General features: G+C 31.7%; 1 long non-coding RNA gene across 22 annotated transcripts in view; it reads left to right on the top strand.

The window, feature by feature from the left end:
• LOC105051898 (uncharacterized) overlaps positions 1-19,136 on the top strand; it is a 32,004-nt gene extending 12,868 nt beyond the window's left edge. For 10 of the 22 annotated variants that reach the window (XR_012138819.1, XR_012138828.1, XR_012138817.1 and 7 more), the window contains 7 exons: positions 16,157-16,526; positions 16,701-16,886; positions 16,991-18,030; positions 18,335-18,375; positions 18,474-18,570; positions 18,654-18,749; positions 18,847-19,134. This is a non-coding gene — a long non-coding RNA (uncharacterized lncRNA). Of the gene's footprint in view, positions 1-16,156; positions 16,527-16,700; positions 16,887-16,990; positions 18,031-18,334; positions 18,376-18,473; positions 18,571-18,653; positions 18,750-18,846 lie in introns of all 22 variants that reach the window. The other 12 variants (XR_012138836.1, XR_012138837.1, XR_012138834.1 and 9 more) reach the window with 5 other exon arrangements.
• The last annotated feature ends 3,343 nt before the right edge of the window (positions 19,137-22,479 follow it).

The raw sequence follows: 22,479 nt of genomic DNA, 5'->3' as shown, positions 1-22,479 counted from the left end.
ATAGAGTTTTTTTTTCTGTTGGTATAATAAAAATTAATAATATTGTCACAGAAAGTCATAAAAAGTAAATGAAATATCATAAAAATTATCAAAAAATCATATAAATCATCAAAAAGTAATATAAAGTCTTCTTCTTGCATCCTATGACATTCGGATCAAGAAATAAGACATCTTATCTCTTGTATGACATCATATAGCCTTATATGACTTCATATTTTATCAAATAAATATTTTAAAGGCATAAATCACTTCATATAAATTTGTATAAATATAAATAATTTTTTTATTACTTAATAAAATTACATAAATATTAGCTATTGCTTTTTTTTAACAATATTGCTGCAATGAAGTTTTTTTTATTGGTGCAACAAAAATAATAATACTATTATGAGAAGCCATAAAAAATAAATGAAATATTATAAAAGTTATTGAAAAGTCATATAAGATATCAAGAAGTAATATAGAAGACTTCTTTTCACATCTTATGATATCCAGATTAAGAAATATGATTTTCTATCTCTTGATTTGATATCATACAATTTTGTATGACTTCTTATTTTGTCAAATGAATATTTTAAAGATATAAATCATTTGATATGAACTTGTATGAATATAAATTACTCATTACTTAATAAAATTGTATAAATAATAGTTATAGCTTCTTCCCTTTAATAGTATTATTGAAATTGAGCTTTTTTTTGTTGGTACAATAGAAAGTAATAATACTATTACAGAAAGTTATAAAAAACAAATAATGTGTCATGAGAGCTATCGAAAAGTCATATAAGCTATTAAAAAATAATATAATTTTTTTTTTTTGCATCCTATGATATTTGGATCAAAAAATATGACTTCCTATCTCTTAATATGACATCATAGTATTGTATAATTTTTTATTTTATCAAATAAGTATTTTAGAGATATAAATCACTTTATAAAATATAACTTTTTATCTCTTGGTTTGACATCATATAGTCTTGTATGGCTTTCTATTTTATCAAATGAGTATTTTAGAGGTATACATTACTTCATATAAATTTATATGAATGTAAATAGTTTTGCATTACTTAATAAAATTATATAAATAATATTTATAGTTTCTTCTTCTTAACAGTATTGTTGAAATTGAGCTTTTTTTGTTGGTGCAACAGACGTATTAATACTATCACGAAAAGTCATAAAAAGCAAGCGAGATATCATGAGAGCTACAAGAAGTCATATATGCCATTAATAAGTAATATGCAAGCCTTTTTTTTCATATTCTATGACATTCGGGTTAAGAAATATGACTTCTGATCTCTTGGTATGACATCATATAGTCTTGCATGATTTTCTATTTTGTCAAATAAGTATTTTAAAGATATTAGTTACTTCATATAAATTTGTATGAATATAAATGACTTCTCATTACTTAATAAAAATGTATAAATAATAGCTATGACTTCTTCTTGTTAACAGTATTGCTGAAATGAAATTTTTTTTTTATTAATGCACAGAAAATAATAATACTATTATGGAAAGTCATAAAAGCAAATGAAATGTCATAAGAGCTATCGAGAAGTCATATAAACCATCAAAAAGTAAAATAGAAGTCTTCTTTTCGCATCCTATCACATTCGGATCAAGAAATTTGACTTTCTATATCTTGGTATGACATCATATAGTCTTGTATAATTTTCTATTTCATCAAATGAGTATTTTAGAGGCATAAATCACTTCATGTGAACTTATATAAATCATTATTGCTTTAGCTTCTTCTTAATGATAGGACATACTGCTAGATGATATTGCTGAAATAAAATTTTTCCTATTAGCGCAACGGAAACTAATATTGCTGTCATAGGAAGTTATAAAGAAGACATCCGGTGGTCCATCGGTTGAAAAAAATAGTAAAAGACTAGCTAAAAGATAAATGACGGCTCTCCATAAAGTAGTGGAGGTAGTATAACAAACAAATGAAATCGCTCAATCCTCCTTTGATTATTAGATGAGTTTGATGCTAAAATATGCAGTCATTTAATACATGAAAGAGCAAAGAATTAATATATATTTGATAAATTTTCATCAATTTTTATTACAATTTTATCATTTGGAGTAATATTTTATGATGTATTATTATGATTTTGTCATAGTCTGTAACACAATGTGATGTTCTGAATGTAATTTGCTATCAATTTTTATGATGGCATTCAGTATTTGTTTTATGAGTTCTTTATTATATAATACATCAATAAAAGCAATATGATATCCTGAATATCTATTTCAATATAATGCTAAAATGAAATAAATCTGAATGAAAAAATACATGACTATGATTTCTAGAAAAAATTATGACATCTTATATTGATTATATTAGATTCGAAAAGTCAAGTAATACAGAAAAAGTGTATTATCAAAGTAAGTCTTTATTGAAATTAACTTACTAAATTATTATAATATCTTGTTATATATTATAACATCCTATTTCATATTATAAATCTATAAAAAAGATGTATGACATCCTATAATAATATATGACTTCGAAAGAAAATTATGATATCCTTTATATGCTGTATTACATCTGCTAAGTCAAAAAAATAGAAAAAATTATATTAAAATAAGTTTTTATTGAAATAAGCCTACTAAATTATCGTGGCATCTTGTAAAAATTAATAATCTCATATAGTCAAAATATTATATATATATATATATATATATATATATATATTTAACTTTCTGTATTCACTCTCAAATATTGTACAAGAAAAAATATTAAATTATCATATTTCACAGTAATACATTCAGTAAGATTAATTATATTCAAAAGAATAATTGCACTTCATTAAAGATTGTTTGTTACAATGCAATAATCAAATAAAAAATAAAAAAATATTTTATCAATTATAAAGATTTTATTTTTTTCAAATATTTTTAAAATTTTTAATAGCAGCATTCACTTTCTATGCGAGCTCCTTTAAAATTCTCGCTTTAATATTACTTCCTATTGTATTAACAAAAAAAAAATTTATTTCAACATACCATCCAGTAGTATTCTTATCGTTAAGAAGAAGCAATAACTATTATTTATATCATTTTATTAAGCAACGAAGAGTCATTGATATTTATATAAGTTTATATGAAATGGTATGTGCTTTTAAAATATTAATGTGACAAAATAAAAAATCATACAAGATTATATGATATCATATCAAGAGATAGAAGGTCATATTTCTTGATTTGAATATCATAAGATGCAAAAAAAAGATTTCTATATTACTTCTTGATGGCTTATATGATTTTTTGATGGTCATTATAATATTATGTTTGCTTTTTATAATTTTTCATGATAGTATTATTGCTTTCTGTTGCATAAAAAAAATTTCACTTCAGCATACCATTAAGAAGAAGAAGAAGCCATAGCTATTATTGATACAGTTTTATTAAGTAATGAGCAGTTATTTATATTCATACAAGGTCATATGAAGTGATATATATCTCTAAAATACTCATTTGATAAAATAAAAAGTCATACAAGGCTATATGATGTCATATCAAAAAGTAGAAAGTCATATTTCTTGATCCAGATGTCATAGAATGTCAAAAAAAGATTTTTAAATTATTTGTTGATTGCTTATATGACTTTTCGATAGCTCTTATGATATCCTATTTATTTTTTATGACTTTTCATAACCGTATTATTACTTTCTGTTGCACCAATAAAAAAAAAAGTTTTATTTTAGCAATATTGTTAAGAAGAAGAACCATAACTATTATTTATATAGTTTTATTAAGCAATAGAGAGTCGTTTTTATTTATATAAGTTCATATAAAGTGATTTATATCTTTAAAATATTTATTTGACAAAATAGAAAGTCATACAAAGTTATATGATGTCAAATCAAGAGATAGAAAGTCATATTTCTTGATTTGAATGTCATGAGATGCGAAAAGAATATATTACTTCTTGATGATTTATGTGATTTTTCGATAGCTCTCATGATATCTCGTTTGCTTTTTATGACTTTTCGTGATAGTATTATTAATTTTATGACTTTTCGTGATAGTATTATTAATTTTTGTTGTATCAACAGGAAAAAAAGCTTCATTTTAGCAATACTATTAAGAAGAAAAAGTCATAGCTATTATTTGTGCAATTTTATTAAGTAATGGGGGGTAATTTATATTCATACAAGTTCATATAAAGTAATTTATTTCTAAAATACTCGTTTGAAAAAATAGGAAGTCATACAAAACTATATGATGTCATATTAAAAGATAAGATGTCATATTTCTTGATTCGGATGTCATAAGATGCGAAGGCTTCTGTATTACTTCTTTATGGTTTATATGACTTTCTGATAGCTTTCATGACATCCCATTTGCTTTTTATGACTTTCCGTGACGGTATTATACTATAAAAAAATTGACTATTAGCGATGACTAAATGTCATCTCTAATAACAAAAATACCATCGTTAATAATATTAGCGATACAAGTTGTCGCTAAAATACCGTCGGCAAAAAGCACGACGTTAAAACTATGTATTAGCGACGGTGAAAACATCGACGCTAATAACTGATACTAGCGATGGTGGTTAGAGATAATATTCCGTCGCTTACAATATTTTTAAGATTTTAAATTAAAAAATTTAAAAAATCAATTAGTGATGACTTCTCCATCTCTAATAAACCGTCGTCAATACTTTTTGGCGATGGAATTGCCTTTGCGAATTAGCGACAGAATTATCATTGCAACAGCCATCATTCATAATAAATTTTTTAAAAAATAATTTTTAGTAATTATATATATTAAAATTTATTATAATTTAATTAAGAAGTAATTATATTTACTAAAATCTATTATACTTAAATTAACAAGCAGCATATATTTATAGACATTATAACAATTAACAATTAACTATCATCATCATAAATAAAAAATTAATATTATATATTACAATAAAATTAAATTGTATAAATAACACTACTCAAATATTAAATACATTACATCAAAGCTAAAAAAAATCAATGGAGATCCTCCTCCTGCTTCTGTGCATCTCCTACAGCAGTAGGTGGATGAACATCAGATGTTTTAGCATCCTATAATAAAGAAAAATAAAATATTATTAATAATTTTAGAACTAAATTAATTGAAACCGTAAAACTAAAGTAATTGATATGTCTCAAGCCTAAATCTTTACAGAGAGATATATTTATATGTACGATACGATTTTCGAATGGATTATTCCTATATATTTCATTTGATGATACAGAGCTATAGACATCCTCAGCTAGTACTCCATTAGATGGTTAAGTTGAATTTTGACCTTCTGATTATTTTTACCTTCTCGCTGGAAGTCTAAACCGACATAAAAGAATATATTTCGATATGCTCTTTTAATTTTCGAACGGATTGTTCTTACACGTTTCATTCGATGATATAGAGCTATAAACATCTCGGTCCATCCATCAGATGGTTAGATTGAATTTTGATCCTCTAGGTATCCCTCCCTTTCATCTCAAGCCTAAACCGATATGGAGGGATATTTTTTGATCTTTCGATTTTTGAACGGATTATTGATACGGACGTATCTAACCTCCATCCCATCTATCGAATGGATAGATTGACTTTTGACCCTCAGATCCCCTTCTTTTGACTCGAATCTAGATATGTGAAGCTTCTAAATATAAAAATTTAAAATAAATAAAAAAAATATTAATACTGCTTGATTTATCTACTATGATGGTATGACAATGAACTCAACTGATTGTGAAGATGTGATCCCAGAGAATCTCAACAATCATATCGTGAATGGCATTCTGAAAGCTCTAAGATCGTTGATAAAAAAGACTCTACACGACCTCCTCAACATGTGCATCACTCCATATTTGGGTCATCGAGGTCTGAGAGAAGGACATCGAAAACCAGCAACTGTTGGAGGATCGAAGCTATGTCCAAACCCTATGACCTAGCTCCTACTAACTCCTTCGATGGCCCTGAGCCATCCTTCGAAGTTAAGGAGGGACTGAGAGGACAGGTCCTCACTGTGCCGTGCTACGATGTATTACACATAATCTACCTATGCAGTTTAGAAATTCATTAGTGCTATTATATATATCAATACATATAAAAACTTAATAAATAATCTTTTAAGTTACCGCGATCCGTCTGGATCTAGAATCTAAGTAATCATCAGTCCTCCTAGATTGGTATGCAGCCTCTCACAACTGTAGCTGGGATGGTGCATGATTCAGCTATCGTGTCTATAATAAATAATAAAATTAAATTAATAAAAATAAATATATGATCAACTAAATATGAGATTAATATAAGTATAGAATTTTTATCAATCTTTCTGCTATGATATTGTGCTAATGGAGCTGCAGTGTGCTTGATCAAATTTTGCTAGGCGGTTCGATTCTGTCGGGCCCTCTACCGTCTATTGGAGTACTTCTCATTGCTTCATTGGTCACAAAGGGCCTCCATATGTCCCCCCACATCTGGTGATCCGTGAAAGACTTTCAATGCGATGGTGACTCGTAACTGGAGAACTCAATGGTGGACTGCCTGAGGTGGTATAGTCCATCCCAAAGTTGATGTGTGGTGACCTCCTCGAAGGTCCGACGACCAGTCTCCTCATCTTGAGGAGTTTCAAATTGATAGTATGACTGCAAATAAAGGATGGCATGTATTAATAAATGGAATACAAATATATCGTAAATTTAAAAATTAAACATCTTTAATTTATCAAGAATATCTCCCACACAGCATCACGAGCCCTTGACGGTCAACTAGAGAACTCATTCATCGATCCTGGCATCAATCGTCGGACAATCTCGATAACCACACGAGATACTTCAGGCTCCCTAAATATCCTGTAAAATTGATTTTGAACAATTAATGTTGATTTTAAATGGTTAAAATTTTTTAAACATATTCCTCGAAGATCTAGTAATTACATACAGCTCTGAATGTGTACTAGCTTTCTATCCTCTGGTCGAGTCGGAGGTGCCGTGAGCTTGATGGATCCTCTACTACGACGTTGAGGCTCAGAGCTGGCCGCTACTCTGTGTGACTGTGGGGTCAATGGAGATCCCACATCGTCCAAACCTGAGAGTAGTAAAAGGTTATCAAGAATATTATATTAGATAATAAAAAATAAAATAATCTAATAGAGAATTTTTATAGTGTTAGATTTTATCCCATGGTGTGGGTGCTGCAGAACCATATGAGCTGGCCGCACGAGAGCTCTCTCTTTTGGAGCTCTATCCTCTGGTACTCAATCCTTGGCTATTACGGCTCCATTCTCTATAAGTAGTCATCCTATAATCTCTGCAAATAAAAATAAATAGATTCATGGATTAATAATTAAAATGATGCAAGGCAAGCATGAAAAGTAAATAAAACAAGCATACCACAAAGATAAAAATGGCTCCATCTGTTCTGGGGTTGACTTCAATTATTCAGGAGTTGACTCCATCTATCATGGGGTCGACTCCTACTATGTGTCAGTCTTCTCCAGTGTGTCAGAGTTGACTCTTTTATCCTTAGAGTCGACTTTTTTCTTCCTCGGGTTGACTACTCATCTTCTTTTCCAGATGTTTGGTACCCTTCAGATTCTTCTTCCGATTCCTCCTCTTCTTTCACTTCTTCATTTTCTTCTTCTTCTTCATATTTTTGGATAGGATTGTCTTTTAAAATAAACTCAGTATAATCTACCTCTTCATGTGGGCCATCATGTAGGAGAATTTCTGGAGCATCCAACTCTATGTCTATTAAAGGCTGATGAACTCTTACTGTTTCATCCTTCTGAAAGTATTCTGATAAATGAGACTCTTTTTCTTCGAGCTCATAACGAACGGCTCGTGACTTAATTTTACATACAGTCCAGCAATCTTTCTTTCTTCTCTCTCTTGATGAAAAATAAGTATAATATATTTGAACAGCTTGTTGAGCTAGCACAAAAAAGTCATTGATATATATTTTTATTCCATGTTTGATTTCAATAAGTCTGTATCATGAATCAACCTTCATACAATTGATGTTATCAAACCATCGATATTTAAATAGAATGATACTATTATCTTCAAAATAGATCAATTTGATCACTTCTTCGAAGATTTTATAGTAGTCACTCTCCGTCTTTGCCCATCAGTTGTCCTATGTACACATATCGCTGTTCATTATATTTTTATGATATTCATATTATTGGATGTGAAATTTAAAACTAATTACGTTACATCCATTATAATGTGTCATGTATTTTATTGATCTATAACCTAATGATCTTAGCTTTTCAGGTATGGATTCATCTTTTTGCATGATCTGCATATTATAAAAAAATAAATTAAAAAAAATTAAAATAAATGAAATGACAATGGTTGCTTACCAATTAATGGAATCAATTTGCAAAGTTCAGTGAACGCTGCGTGAAAATTGATTCCTCGCTTAGCTTCAAACTGTCCTGTCTTAGCATTTCATCATATTACCTATACATGCATAAGATAAGTATAGGATAATAAGTGATTGAAGAGTTGAGATTATGATGGATACTTAATAAATGGATCGATCTCCTCGCAGTTTAGCAAAACATATGTCTTTGTTCTGTCGAATTTCAGTATTAATTAATATCCGATGAACCTCGTATCCAAATTCACGAGCGAGATAGACATATTGAGATCTCCATCTCTGATCCCTCACCACCACCATCATTTTGATCTACTTGAGTCAGCTTTGTCTACACACTAGGATTAAAGTAGTATCGACTGAAATTAGAAATTTCTTCAATTATGTAAGTCTCCACAATAGAACCTTCGATTTTAGCATTATTTTTCACTTTCTTCTTAAGATTGTACATGTATCTTTCAAATGGATACATCTACCTATACTACATTGATCCCTCAATCCTAGCTTCATAGTCAAATGAATCACGAGGTGCTCCACGGAGTCGAAAAAACTAAGAGAGAATATCTTCTCCAACTTACATATAGTCTTTACACTGCTAGCCTCGAGACTGGAGATGTAGTCAGCGGATAGTTCGATAGCACAAATATCTTGAAAGAAAAGACTAAGCTCGGTCAAAGAATTTCATATGGGGTTGGGAAAAAGATCATGCCAAGTCAATGAGAGTAATCATTATATGAAGACATGACAGTTATGACTCTTTAACCCATAGAACCTGCAATCTTTGATATTGACGCATCGAGCTAGATTATTTGCATAATTATCTGAAAATTTAAGATTTTTATACTATTTACATACGTACTTCAACTGCTTTCTTATTAAGGTATAAGATGCTTTCGGCTTCAAAATTTTTTCTAGAGACACCTCAACCAGCTCTAATAGATGATGCTTACATATGTTCTTCATATTTGTTCAAACCTTGGGGTTGTCCTTCGTCTTGCCATTGACATCCATAACAGTATAGAAAATATTATCGAATACATTCTTTTCAATATACATGACATCAAGGTTATGACGGATCAAATTGATGGATCAGTACGGTAATTTTCAGAATATGCTGCGCTTCATCTAGTTATGAGTTCTATCAAATCTTCGAGATTTTTGTTTATCAAATAGTATACTAAACTAGACTTCTCCAGTTGGGATACTCTCTGAAACACTTTCCTACCACTAAGTCATGGGGGTGCCTCATCCTTCTTTATTTTATTTCTTCTGAAACTGTTTTGTTGCTTTCGAAAAGGATGATGTTTGAAGAAAAATTAACGATGACAATCGAACCAGCAGGACTTACGATCATGCTCAAGTTGAAATACTTTTATATTCTCCATGCAATAGGGACATGCTAGCTTCTCATGAGTGCTCCATTCTGATAGCATCCCATAAGTAGAAAAATCACTAATGGCCTATATTAATATAGCATTCATTACAAAATTCTACTTCTTCGATACATCAAAAATACGTATGCCATCAGATCATAAGAATTTTGACTCATTAAGAAGAGGTCTTAGATATATACCAATGCTTCTATCAGGTTATCATAGTTCAGGAATAATTAATATAAAAAAGATGTTATATTTTTTTATACACATCCTAGGCGGCAGATTATATGAAGTAATAAAGATTGGCTAACATGAATGAATAAGAAGCCGCTGCATGACTAAGTAGTGTAAACTCATCGGTAGATAGACCCAATCTGATATTATGTGATCTTGAGCAAATAAAGGATGGCAAGCATAAAATTTCTTCTATGCCTTATTGTCTGATGGATGAGTCATCATATCAGAGTGCTTACAAATTTTTTTTTGTATCATCTCATCTGTTCGACAGTACTCTTGGATAAGTAGAGCCTCCTAAGTCTAAGAGTGAGGAAAAGGTATCGAAGAACCTTGTATGATATATCTTTTTGATTCCTACCCTCTTGTCTTGGCTTAAATCGCCTTTCATCGTATACATCACATGAGCTTTTCAATTGATCCTCTTTATAGAAAAATATGTAATCATTACGACATACTTCTATTTTCTTGTATTCCATGCCTAACATTTTTATCATTTTTTTTAAAGCATAGAAACTCCCAACAAATTTCTCATCTTTCTATAGTATTTTTTTATGATTGCTACAATCTTATCATAACAATTAACTATCATATTATACTCGACCTTCAAGTTCAACAACTTTGGCACAGCAGATAATACAGTGTGTATTTCACATTCTAACCATAGTGATTCATTAACATCTCTCAGCATACGATAGAAATCATCGCTGTCAGCTTTTGGATCGTCCTTCACATCCCAATTAAATTCAGAACCAGTAACATCCATAACAATATCTACCATTCTATCTATATTTCTATCCTACTCACTTTTAATCCTTGCAATTGTCTCCCACATCTCCTCGTGCAAGTACCAATGCTTATAGTTGGGCATAAATCCACTTCTATATAAATGGATAGTCATTGTATCTCTATCAAGCATTTCTCTATTGCCACATCTCTTACAAGAGCAATGAGCTCACTTTTGATGTAAGAGTGCTGCATTCCTAAAAGCATAGTCACAAAATAACTCTACACCCTCTTTATATTCAGTAGAAATTATCCTGTCGATTACTCGACGGTCCATACAACTATGGTCTATAGCACACTATCTAAAGATTTTGCATATATGAATACAAGGCAATTGCTAAATGATTATTTTATCATTTTAAATGATTTATATAATAATTGCATCCTATCATCAACTAATAGGTATAGGAGATTTTATCTCGTTCAAGAATTATATTAATTCTATAGGTCAAGTACAGTAATCAAACGATATGCAATAAGGGTTGAAAAAAATTTCGATAGCATCTCCCTTTAGTTCTCTCCCACATGACGTAAGATGTGTGAGGAGAACTAAAAAAAATACTATCCAAAATTTTTTTCAAACCCTCACCATACTGTTTGATTAGTATAATGACATATAGAATTAATTATATTTTTCAAACTATCCATACTGGATAATCAATTGACTAATATACATAATTCTTCTATTCGTACAAAAATATATAAATATATGGATGCCGTAGAATATGTATATTAATCAAAAGATAGATTTATGGTTCTATACAATGTAATATTTTTAAAATTTTTAAATTAAGAATTTTCAAAGCACCGAGCAACATTACAAATAGGGCTAGAAACAGGTTGGGCTGGGTCAAGCCACGCCCTTCCTTGAGCTTGGTCCGAAATTTTTTTTCGAGCTTCAGACTGGGCCTAGGCTCTAGAATCTTTTAAAATATGAGTCTCAAGTCTGGTCTGAATCTAAGCGGATCAGTCCATATCATTTATGATGGATCGAAAGCAAGCTCATCATGTCGCTGTCCGGATCTTACCGATCATCTTCGAAGGGCAGATGTTCTCCATCGGAAGCACATTGGTCACCGAAGAATTCATCGAGATGCTCCCACCATCATCAGAGTAGATAAGCGAGTCAGAGGTGGTTCGATAGTGGCTCGATCTCGAACCCCTGCTATTGAAGGCAGGATTATTCTCATTGGAGAGCTCTCCAGAGTGGTTCCACCTCCTGAGAGCACCACTAAATACAATATTTCATATGGCAGTGGTGCTTGCTCAGATCTTATCCGTAATTGAGAATGTGCTTTCCATGCACAAATTACATCAAATATTATAAATTTAAATAAATTTTATAAATCTAAATTTAAATATTAAAATTTAAAGATAGATCAGCGTGTGGCAATAGCTCCGTCGCTGTCTCCGTCGCTAATACTCACTAGGTGGCGCAGGGAAGAAGAGGAGGCGACGAGGTATTACGGTACGGTGTTCCGGCGGTGCAGCAGGGGAAGAAGGGGGAGGCGGGGATAGTGGATCCCACGAGAGGAAGGTCGATCCGATGCGGGGATGATGTCAGGGGAAGAAGGGGGAGGCTAGGAAGAAGGGGGAGGCTAGGGTGCTGGGATAGTGGCTCCGATGAGCTTCCGATTATGCTAGGAAAATAAGAGGGAGGCACGGGCTCGGGGATGATCGATTCGATGCGAGGATGTCGGATCCGAGGGGATGGCGGCACAGGGGCTCAAGCGCAGGGATGGGGCCTCCGACGACACGAAGGGGGAAAAATGGTGACGGAGGCGAGGGATTAAGGGGGCGGTGGTGGAAAATGAAACAGAGAGATTGGGGACAGAGGCTATTTTTAAGGCAGACTATTAGCGACAGCTAGCTTCCATCGCTAAAGTCATCGCTATTACTGGTTATTTAAAATTTAATTTATAGCTACGATAGTGCTATCGCTAATAACTAAATAAGTAATAAGTCTTCGACCTTTTGACGATAGGATTTGTTTCCATCGTAAAACATGGTCGGTAAATATTTTTATTAGTGACGGTTTTTTTGTCGTCACTAAAAGCCGTCACTAATACTCTATTTTTTTGTAGTGTTATTACTTCCTGTTGCATCAATAAAAAAAAATTCTATTTCAGCAATACTGTTAAAAAAAAGAAACTATAGCTATTATTTATACAGTTTTATTAAGTAATGGAGAGTTATTTATATTCATACAAGTTTACATGAAGTGGTTTATTTCTTTAAAACACTCATTTGATAAAATAGAAAGTAATACAAGACTATATGATGTCATATCAAGAGATAAAAAGTCATATTTCTTGATCTGAATGTCATAAGATACGAAAAGAAGACTTCTATATTACTTCTTGATGATTTATATGATTTTTCGATAGCTTTTATGATATTCTGTTTGTTTTTTATGACTTTTTATGGTAATATTATTACTTCCGATTGTACTAACAGAAAAAGCTTCGTTTTAGTAATACTGTTAAGAAGAAAAAGTTATAGCTATTGTTTATGTAGTTTTATTAAGTAATGGAGAGTTATTTATATTCATACAAGCTTATATGAAGTGATTTATGGCTCTAGAACACTCATTTGACAAAATAGGAAGTCATACAAGGTTATATGATGTCAAATCAAGAGATAGAAAGTCATATTTTTTTATCCGAATGCTATAGGATGCATAAAAAAAACTTCTATATTACTTCTGATTAGTTTATATGATTTTCTGATAGCTCTAATGATATTTTGTTTGTTTTTTATGACTTTTTATGACTGTATTATTACTTTTCATTGCACCAACAGAAAAAAAATTCTATTTCAACAATATTATTAAGAAGAAGAAGCCATAACTATTATTTATATAGTTTTATTAAGTAATAGAGAGTCATTTATATTTATACAAGTTCATATGTAGTGATTTATGCCTTTACAATACTTATTTGATAAAATAGAAAGTCATACAAGACTATATGATGTCATATCAAGAGATAAGAAGTCATATTTCTTGATTCAGATATTATAGAATATAAAAAAAAAAATTATATTATTTTTTGATGGCTTATATGACTTTTCGATAGCTCTCATGATATCCCATTTACTTTTTATGACTTTTCGTGATAGTATTAGTACTTTCTATTGCACCAACAGAAAAAAAAGCTCTATTTCAGTAATACTATTAAGAAGAAAAAGTCATAGCTATTATTTATATAGTTTTATTAAGTAATAAAAAGTTATTTATATTCATACAAGTTTATATGAAGTGATTTATGTCTCTAAAATACTCATTTGATAAAATAGAAAGTCATACAAGATTATATGATGTCATTCTAAGAAATAAAATGTCATATTTCTTGATCCGAATATCATAGTATACAAAAAAAAAATTTATATTATTGTTTGATGGCTTATATGACTTTTTGATAGCTCTTATGACATCTAGTTTACTTTTTATAACTTTTCGTGATAGTATTATTACTTTCTGTTGCACCAACAGGAAAAAAAAAATCTTTTATTTTAGCAATACTGTTAAGAAGAAGAAGTCATAGCTATTATTTATATAGTTTTATTAAATAATGAAGAGTTATTTATATTCATTCAAATTCATATGAGGTGATTTATGTTTCTAAAATACTTATTTGATAAAATAGGAAGTCATACAAGATTATATGATGTCAAATCAAGAGATAGGAAGTCATATTTTTTGATCCGAATGTCATAGGATGCGAAAAAAAGCTTCTATATTACTTCTTGATGGCTTATATAAGTTTTCGATAGCTCTCATGATATTTTATTTACTTTTTATAACTTTCTGTGACATTATTATTACTTTCTGTTATACCAACAGAAAAAAAAAATTTCATTTCAACAATGCTGTTAAGAAGAAAAAGCAATAGCTAATGTTTATGCAGTTTTATTAAGTAATTGAAAGTCATTTATATTCATACAAGTTAATATGAAGTGATTTATGTCTTTAAAACACTCATTTGACAAAATAAAAAGTCATACAAAGCTATATGATGTTATATCAAGAGATAAGATGTCATATTTTTTGATCTAAATATCATAAGATGTAAAAAAAAGCTTTTATATTACTTTTTGATGGTTTATATGACTTTTCGATAGTTATTATGACATCCTATTTGCTTTTAATAATTTTCTATGACTGTATTATTACTTTTTGTTGCACTAATAGAAAAAAAGCTCAATATCAACCTACCAACATATTAACTCTGTTTAACTGGAGTTGCGGTTATAAAGGATTCTAAAAAAAAAAAGATCTATTAAGGAAAAAAATAAACTTTACGGATATAAAATGTTGTCTTGAAGCAATTGGAACAAGTAAAATGTTAGTGTAATTTTGGATGCATATGGCTCGCTGTAAAAAAATCTTGGACATCCGATGCTCCAATAGAAATATAACGAATTGAGAAAGAAGAAAGAGAAAATAACATTCAAAATGACCACCGTTTGAGTAAAATAGGGTATCTGAAAGTATTTTGGAGGGAAAGAATATTTTGATCAGTTTTAAATTTTCAAAATTAAGTCCAACTACATTAAATTTTTGCAGCATTGAAAAATCTGACAACTAGAGTAAAATCCCTATTTCCACTTTAAACTTAAAAGAAACTCCCCCTTCCAATTTAAAATAAAAGCTACTCCCAGTTTGAAACTTAAATTAAAAGGAGCTACCCAAATACGCTAAAATTATCAAATTATCCTTTTGATACTTAAATGGGCACAAACTCTTTTCTCCCTTGCCCTGGTCATCCAACGTCCATCGCACGCCCCCCAGACTTTCAACGAGATCGCATGCCTCCCTGCTTCGCCGCTCGTCTTCGATCATTGATTCTCTCAAGTTGGTCTACTCTCTTTCATCCTTACTCTGCTCCCTCGATCCCCTCACATTGTTGTTCTCCCCACTGGTGGCCGCCTCCCTCTATCTTGCTGATCTTCTGTCGGTTGCCGTCTCCTTCCATCACGTCGAAGAAGCATAGTCTTCACTCTCTTGTTGGTACTTCTGTCTTCCTCCATTACGTCAGAACAATGTCCACGCCCGGAGGTCGGTGCAAGAAATTTCAACCGGTAAGCATTGCCCCCCAAGTTGAAATTTTAGAAATAGTTTAATTCAAATTTTTATTGTTTATGATTGAATGAGAAATAATTCAAATTGCATATTCAATGATGCCTAATTGATGCAAGTGAAAGGCAATTTATACTTCGTTGTGCATAATTTATACACCGATCTGCATATTTAGTATTTTCATACTGTTTCAGGACTTAGGATCCTTAAATAAAAAAAGAGAGTTATCTTTTTTGCTAAATATTTTCTTATATATTACATGTAATGCCAAGACCTCTACTGCATTGTGCTACAGGTTCAAACTAAATGTAAGAGGGCTGATTTATTTAGCGGGAGGTTGGAGAGTAGATGCTCTCCAAGTTCATTGTACAGAATGTTGAATGCTAAAGAGAAAGGGAAGAAGAGTATAAAGGAGTCAATCTCAGATGCACAAATGGAGCTTCTACAAAAAACACCATTTGCACACTTCCTTGATATACCAAAGTTATCTACTAGTCCAAATTGGTTGCGTGTGCTCATCAAGCTGTTCGATGAGCAAAGAAGTATATTCATTGTCAGCAACGGCTTAGAGCTAAAACTTGAAAAGGATGAGCTCGCCACAATGCTTGGCCTCCCTCTCACCGGCCTACCAGTAGAACTTGACGAGGAGGGGGCACTCCCAAAAGGTAAAATATATAATAAATTGCTTGGGGGTTTTTAAGATGGGGGGCATAGAAATAATCTCGAAAAACTATTAAATTTTTATGTTGGCTCTAAAAGAGAGAAAGAGGTGAAAGCTTTTATTTTTATTTTCGTGTTGGCTGTGTTGAACACGATACTTTTTTCCTTGTCTACAAAAGGGATGTCAAGATTTATACATAAAATATATTGACCATGTTGACAAGTTGGGTGAGTTCGACTGGGGGACGGCTGTTTATATATTTTTGATGGAGAACATAATATCCAGTCGTCGAGTGATACATGATTGAAAAAATAACACGAAGCCATCATCCGATTACTTAAATGATTGTGCTATCGGTTTGTTGGTAAGTATCAAGTGTAATTATAATGTATTAATTTTATATTTTATAATAAATAATTTTATAATAACAATAAGCTTGCTAATATCTTTTATTATTATTTGATACAGAATTGGTTTCTAGAGAGGGTTCCCTCCATCTTGACACCCCTAGGTGATAGGGCAGCAAGGCCCCGTCTCTTCAAGTGAAAAGTGAAATGGTTAAAATGTATTAATAAAATTGAAGAAAAGATCAATGGGATTACCACTGATAAGGTAATATTGTCATATGTTATTTGGTACTGAACATCTCTGATATCATACTGCCTTATGATATAATAATACTACATTATTGATACTTTATACTTTCATCAGATCAAAGAGTATCAGTTTGCCCCATTCGAGCATAAGTACCTCAGTGGAATATCTATTGGTGCAAGTGTTTTTCAGGTGTATGCTGATAGGGCTGCCACTGTTGAGAGAAAGAAAAGAAAAAAGAAACAAATGGATGTTGCTGGCACATCTTATAGTGTGGATTTTCAGAGTCTTGTACAGAGGGTTGAGATGCTTGAACAAAGCAATAAGAAGAAAGAAGATGAGATCTTGACCTTGAAAACAAAGATCAAGTTATTAAAGAGAAATTGTAAAAAATTTTGTCGGATTTTGGAAAGGAATAATCGTGGAGCGATATTTTATGGTTTTGACTCATCCAACTCTGAGTCTAAATCATATGCATCCTCATCTGACAATGAGGATGACAATGATGGTAAATCCAAGAAAAAAGTTGAGGAAGAAGAGGAAGAAGAAGAAGAAGAAGAGAAAGTAGGAGGAGGAGGAGGAGAAGGGACAAAGAACGATGAGAAGAATGAGGGACAGGAAGAAAAAGAGGAGGCAAAGAAGGGAAAGAAAAAGGAGAAAGAAGAGGAGGAGGAGGGGGAAGATGAGAGTAAGAATGATGATCATGACCTTGGTGGAAGTTATGGGGGTAATGAGGATGGCAACACTGAGGAGGAAAACAAGGATGGAGGGCTTCTTTAATTGTCAAGAGGTTGAAGGAGAGGGTGGATAGGAAGTCAATATTAACCAAGATGGTGAAAGATTATCTTGTTGGCACCGAGTACAAAAGGAGGCGCAAGAATCCTACGACAACCATTGATGTTCCTAGTGATAAAGTAAACATTTGCCAATATATTTTCTGATACTAACTGTAGTAGTTTTATATATTTCTGACTCCATTATATGATACTTCTCTATACCATATTGATACTGCTTTATAATCATTTCATACTTTCTTTTAGCTATTTGATATATTTTAGTGCTATGCGATACTTTCTTGGTTCTAGTTTTTCTGTTACTGCTATGATAGTTTTTTGATACTTCTTTGGTTCTACATTGATACTATTTTGTAGTTATTTGACATTTTAATTAAATTATCTAATATTTTTTGAGTACTAATTGATACTTCGTTGTATACAGAATGTTGCCATAGTAGATGCTAGTATGGCTCAAGATAGTAGGTATGAGTGTATGGTTGTAAGGTTTTATGCCAATGATAGGTATATTCGAAATTATTACTTTTCTCTAGTACTTGTAAGTGAATTATTATTATTTTTAGGGATCTTATTTGGAAGGAGGATACCACATATGGTTCTATATGGGCTGAAGACTTGAGCCTACGTAAATTATTATCTTCAAAGATAATATTTAATGATGTAAGTTGAATTATATTATAGGATAATAATATTGTAAAGTTTTTCTTTTAAAGTTTATGAATTCTATTTGTATGAATGAACAGATAATTAATTATTAGATGCGTATAATAGAAATCTTGCCCAATGAAGAAAGCTCCAATAGATAATGCAACATCTCCTACCTACGCATGGAGTCTATGGTATGAATTGTCTATATTTTTTATTTTCAGTATCACATCTAAGCTTTATAAAATGATATTGAGCTGCTAACATATTTTTCTTTCTAATTATTGGCAGCATGAGATGTTAAACTATTTCTGGAGACTAGGTGAACATCCAGATAAAGGTGCTATGGAAAAAATCATAGGGGGCATGAGAAACACCACGCGTTTATCTTTTAATCATATTTCTCTTTACATTCTTGCCACATGTCGCTACATAATGCTTCCACTCAACACCACTGATAAGTGATACTGGCACCTTTTGGTATTTGATACCATACGTAGAAAATTTTTGTATTATGACTCTATAAAAAGTTCAATAGCAAAAAAAAACTGTCGAAACTATTGTAAGTATAAAATGTCAATTTCATTAATCAGTCTTTGATGTTTATGGCAATTTTGATAAGTGGCACTGGCATCTTTTGATATTTATGACAATTCGCTGGTCGGGTTGCTCTTGCTCGCTTATTTTATGGTGCTGTATCATTTTATCCCATGGGATGTATCAAGCCATGTTGATATCGATAGAAGTTGGTTGGATTTTTCTTGCTGTATCACTCTGTTCATGGCAATTCGCTGGTTCGATACTAACAAATATAAAATGATTTGACATAGATGAGCTTCTTCGGACTATGGTTGAAACATTGTCGGGATATTGTACTTGAAGACTACTTTGTGGAACATATATCAGATTGTTGAGATCAAGATGGAGACATTAATTATGGGGTCTATGTTTGCCTATGGGTTGAGTTCTTCAAGAGTAATGAGGAATTTTGGACAGCGGCGAGGACTTGTAGCATGGACTGATACAGGACTCATATGGCATACCATATTTTGATGGATCACAGAAGCACTCAAAAGGAGGGTATTAAGAAATACATAGCTGAGCGATATAAGGATTAAGTATTATTTTATTGTCAAATATTTTGGACATTTGATGTATGACATGTTCTTTTGGATATGTGGTACTACCAAAATATTGCAATTCTATGACATGTTCTTTTGGATATGTGATACTATGACAGGATTTAATTTTTGATGAACTTGAAAAAATATTGCTTAATAATATTAAAGTATCAATTTGGTGTAACAAAATATCGATTAATAATATTAAAGTATTGTTTAATATCATTGCGGTATTATGGCGAGCATACCATACTTCCATATAATAATACCTTCAAGTACTTTGTTCGATTAAGTAAGCTCTCATAAAGTTGCCTTGTTCTCTCATATTCACCTCCTGATATCTCATACTTGTAGTCAATGCAAGCCTTGCACAATAGTTCTGGCATGTCCAATGTAGGTAGAGCGATCGCAAGTTTAAATATTATTCGAGCACGCTCTATCTCACCTAATGATCTTTTCAATTTGGCATACTTGTTCAAAGTACAATAAAGTGTTGCTTAATAATATTAAAGTATCAGTTTGACATAACAAAGTATCGATTAATAATATTAAAGTATTGTTTAATATCAGTGCGGTACTGTGGCGAGCATACCATACTTCCACATAACAATATCTTCAAGTATTTTGTTCGATCAAGTAAGCTCTCATAAAGTTATCTTGTTCTCTCGTATTCATCCCCTGATATCTCAGACTCGCAGTCAATATAAGCCTTGCACAATAACTCTGGCATATCCAATGTAGGTTGAGCGATCGCAAGTTTAAATATTGCTCAAGCATGCTCTATCTCACCTAATGATCTTTCCAATTCGGCATACTTGTTCAAAGCACAATAAAGTATTGCTCAATAACATTAAAGTATCAATTTGACGTAACAAAGTATCGATTAATAATATTAAAGTATTGTTTAATATCAATACGGTACTATGGCGAGCATACCATACTTCCACATAACAATACTTTCAAGTATTTTGTTCGATCAAGTAAGCTCTTATAAAGTTGTCTTGTTCTCTCGTATTCATCTCCTGATATCTCGTACTCATAGTCAATACAAGCCTTGCACAATAGCTCTGGCATGTCTAATGTAGGTTGAGTGATCGTAAGTTCAAATATTGCTCGAACACACTTTATCTCACCTAATGATCTTTCTAATTCGACATACTTGTTCAAAGCATAATAAAGTATTATTTAATAACATTAAAGTATCAGTTTGACGTAACAAAGTATTGATTAATAATATTAAAATATTATTTAATATCAGTGCGGTACTGTGACGAGCATACCATACTTCCACATAACAATACCTTCAAGTGCTTTGTTCGATCAAGTAAGCTCTCATAAAGTTGTCTTGTTCTCTCGTATTCATCCCTTGATATCTCGTACTTGTAGTCAATACAAGCCTTGCACAACAGCTCTAGCATATCCAATATAGGTTGAGCGATCGCAAGTTCAAATATTGTTCGAGCACACTCTATCTCACCTAATGACCTTTTCAATTTGGCATACTTGTTCAAAGCACAATAAAGTGTTGCTTAATAACATTAAAGTATCAATTTGGCGTAACAAAGTATCGATTAATAATATTAAAGTATTATTTAATATCAGTGCAGTACTGTGGCGAGCATACGATACTTCCACATAACAATACCTTCAAGTGCTTTATTCGATCAAGTAAGCTCTCATAAAGTTGTTTTGTTCTCTCATATTCACCCTCTGATATCTCGTACTCGTAGTCAATACAAACCTTGTGCAACAGCTCTGACATGTCCAATGTAGATTGAGCGATCACAAGTTCAAATATTGCTCGAACACGCTCTATCTCATCTAATGATCTTTTCAATTCGGCATACTTGTTCAAAGTACAATAAAGTATTGCTTAATAACATTAAAGTATCGATTTGACGTAATAAAGTATTGATTAATAAGATTAAAGTATTGTTTAATATTAATGTAGTATTATGGTGAGCATACCATACTTCCACATAACAATGATGTATCCAGAGCCCCACAACCCACCTCTTCATCTTCCATACCAACTGAAGCCTCAAACTTGGCATAACTAATCCATGCCTACAAGTGCTTTGTTCGATCAAGTAACCTCTCATAGACTTGGCTTTGTTCTCTCGTATTCACCCCCTGATATCTCGTGCTCATAGTCAATACAAGCATTGCACAACAGCTCTGGCATGTCCAATATAGTTTGAGCGAGTGCAAGTTCAAATATTGCTCGAGCACGCTCTATCTCACTTAATAATTTTTTCAATTCGACATACTTGTTCAAAGCATAATAAAGTATTGTTTAATAACATTAAAGTATCGATTTGGCGTAATAAAGCATCGATTAATAAGATTAAAGTATTGTTTAATACCAATGCAGTATTGTGGCGAGCATACCATACTTCCATATAACAATGATGTATCTGGAGCCCCACAACCCACCTCTTCATCTTTCATACCAACTGAAGCCTCAAATTTGGTATAACTAATCCATACTTTCAAGTACTTTGTTCGATCAAGTAACCTCTCATAGATTTGCCTTGTCTCTTGTATTCATCCCCTGATATCTCGTAGTCAATGCAAGCCTTGCACAACAGCTTTGGCATGTCCAATGTAGGTTGAGCGATCGCAAGTTCAAATATTGCTCGAGCACGCTCTATCTCACTTAATGATATTTTCAATTCGGCATATTTATTCAAAGCACAATAAAGTGTTGCTTAATAACATTAAAGTATCGGTTTGACGTAATAAAGTATCGATTAATAAGATTAAAATATTATTTAATACTAGTACTGTATTGTGACGAGCA

Source organism: Elaeis guineensis, chromosome 2 (genome assembly GCF_000442705.2).
Source record: "Elaeis guineensis isolate ETL-2024a chromosome 2, EG11, whole genome shotgun sequence".
Classification (NCBI taxonomy): Eukaryota; Viridiplantae; Streptophyta; class Magnoliopsida; order Arecales; family Arecaceae; genus Elaeis; species Elaeis guineensis.
The sequence above is the reverse complement of the archived record's forward strand: the minus strand, read 5'-3'. Positions and strand labels throughout refer to the sequence as shown.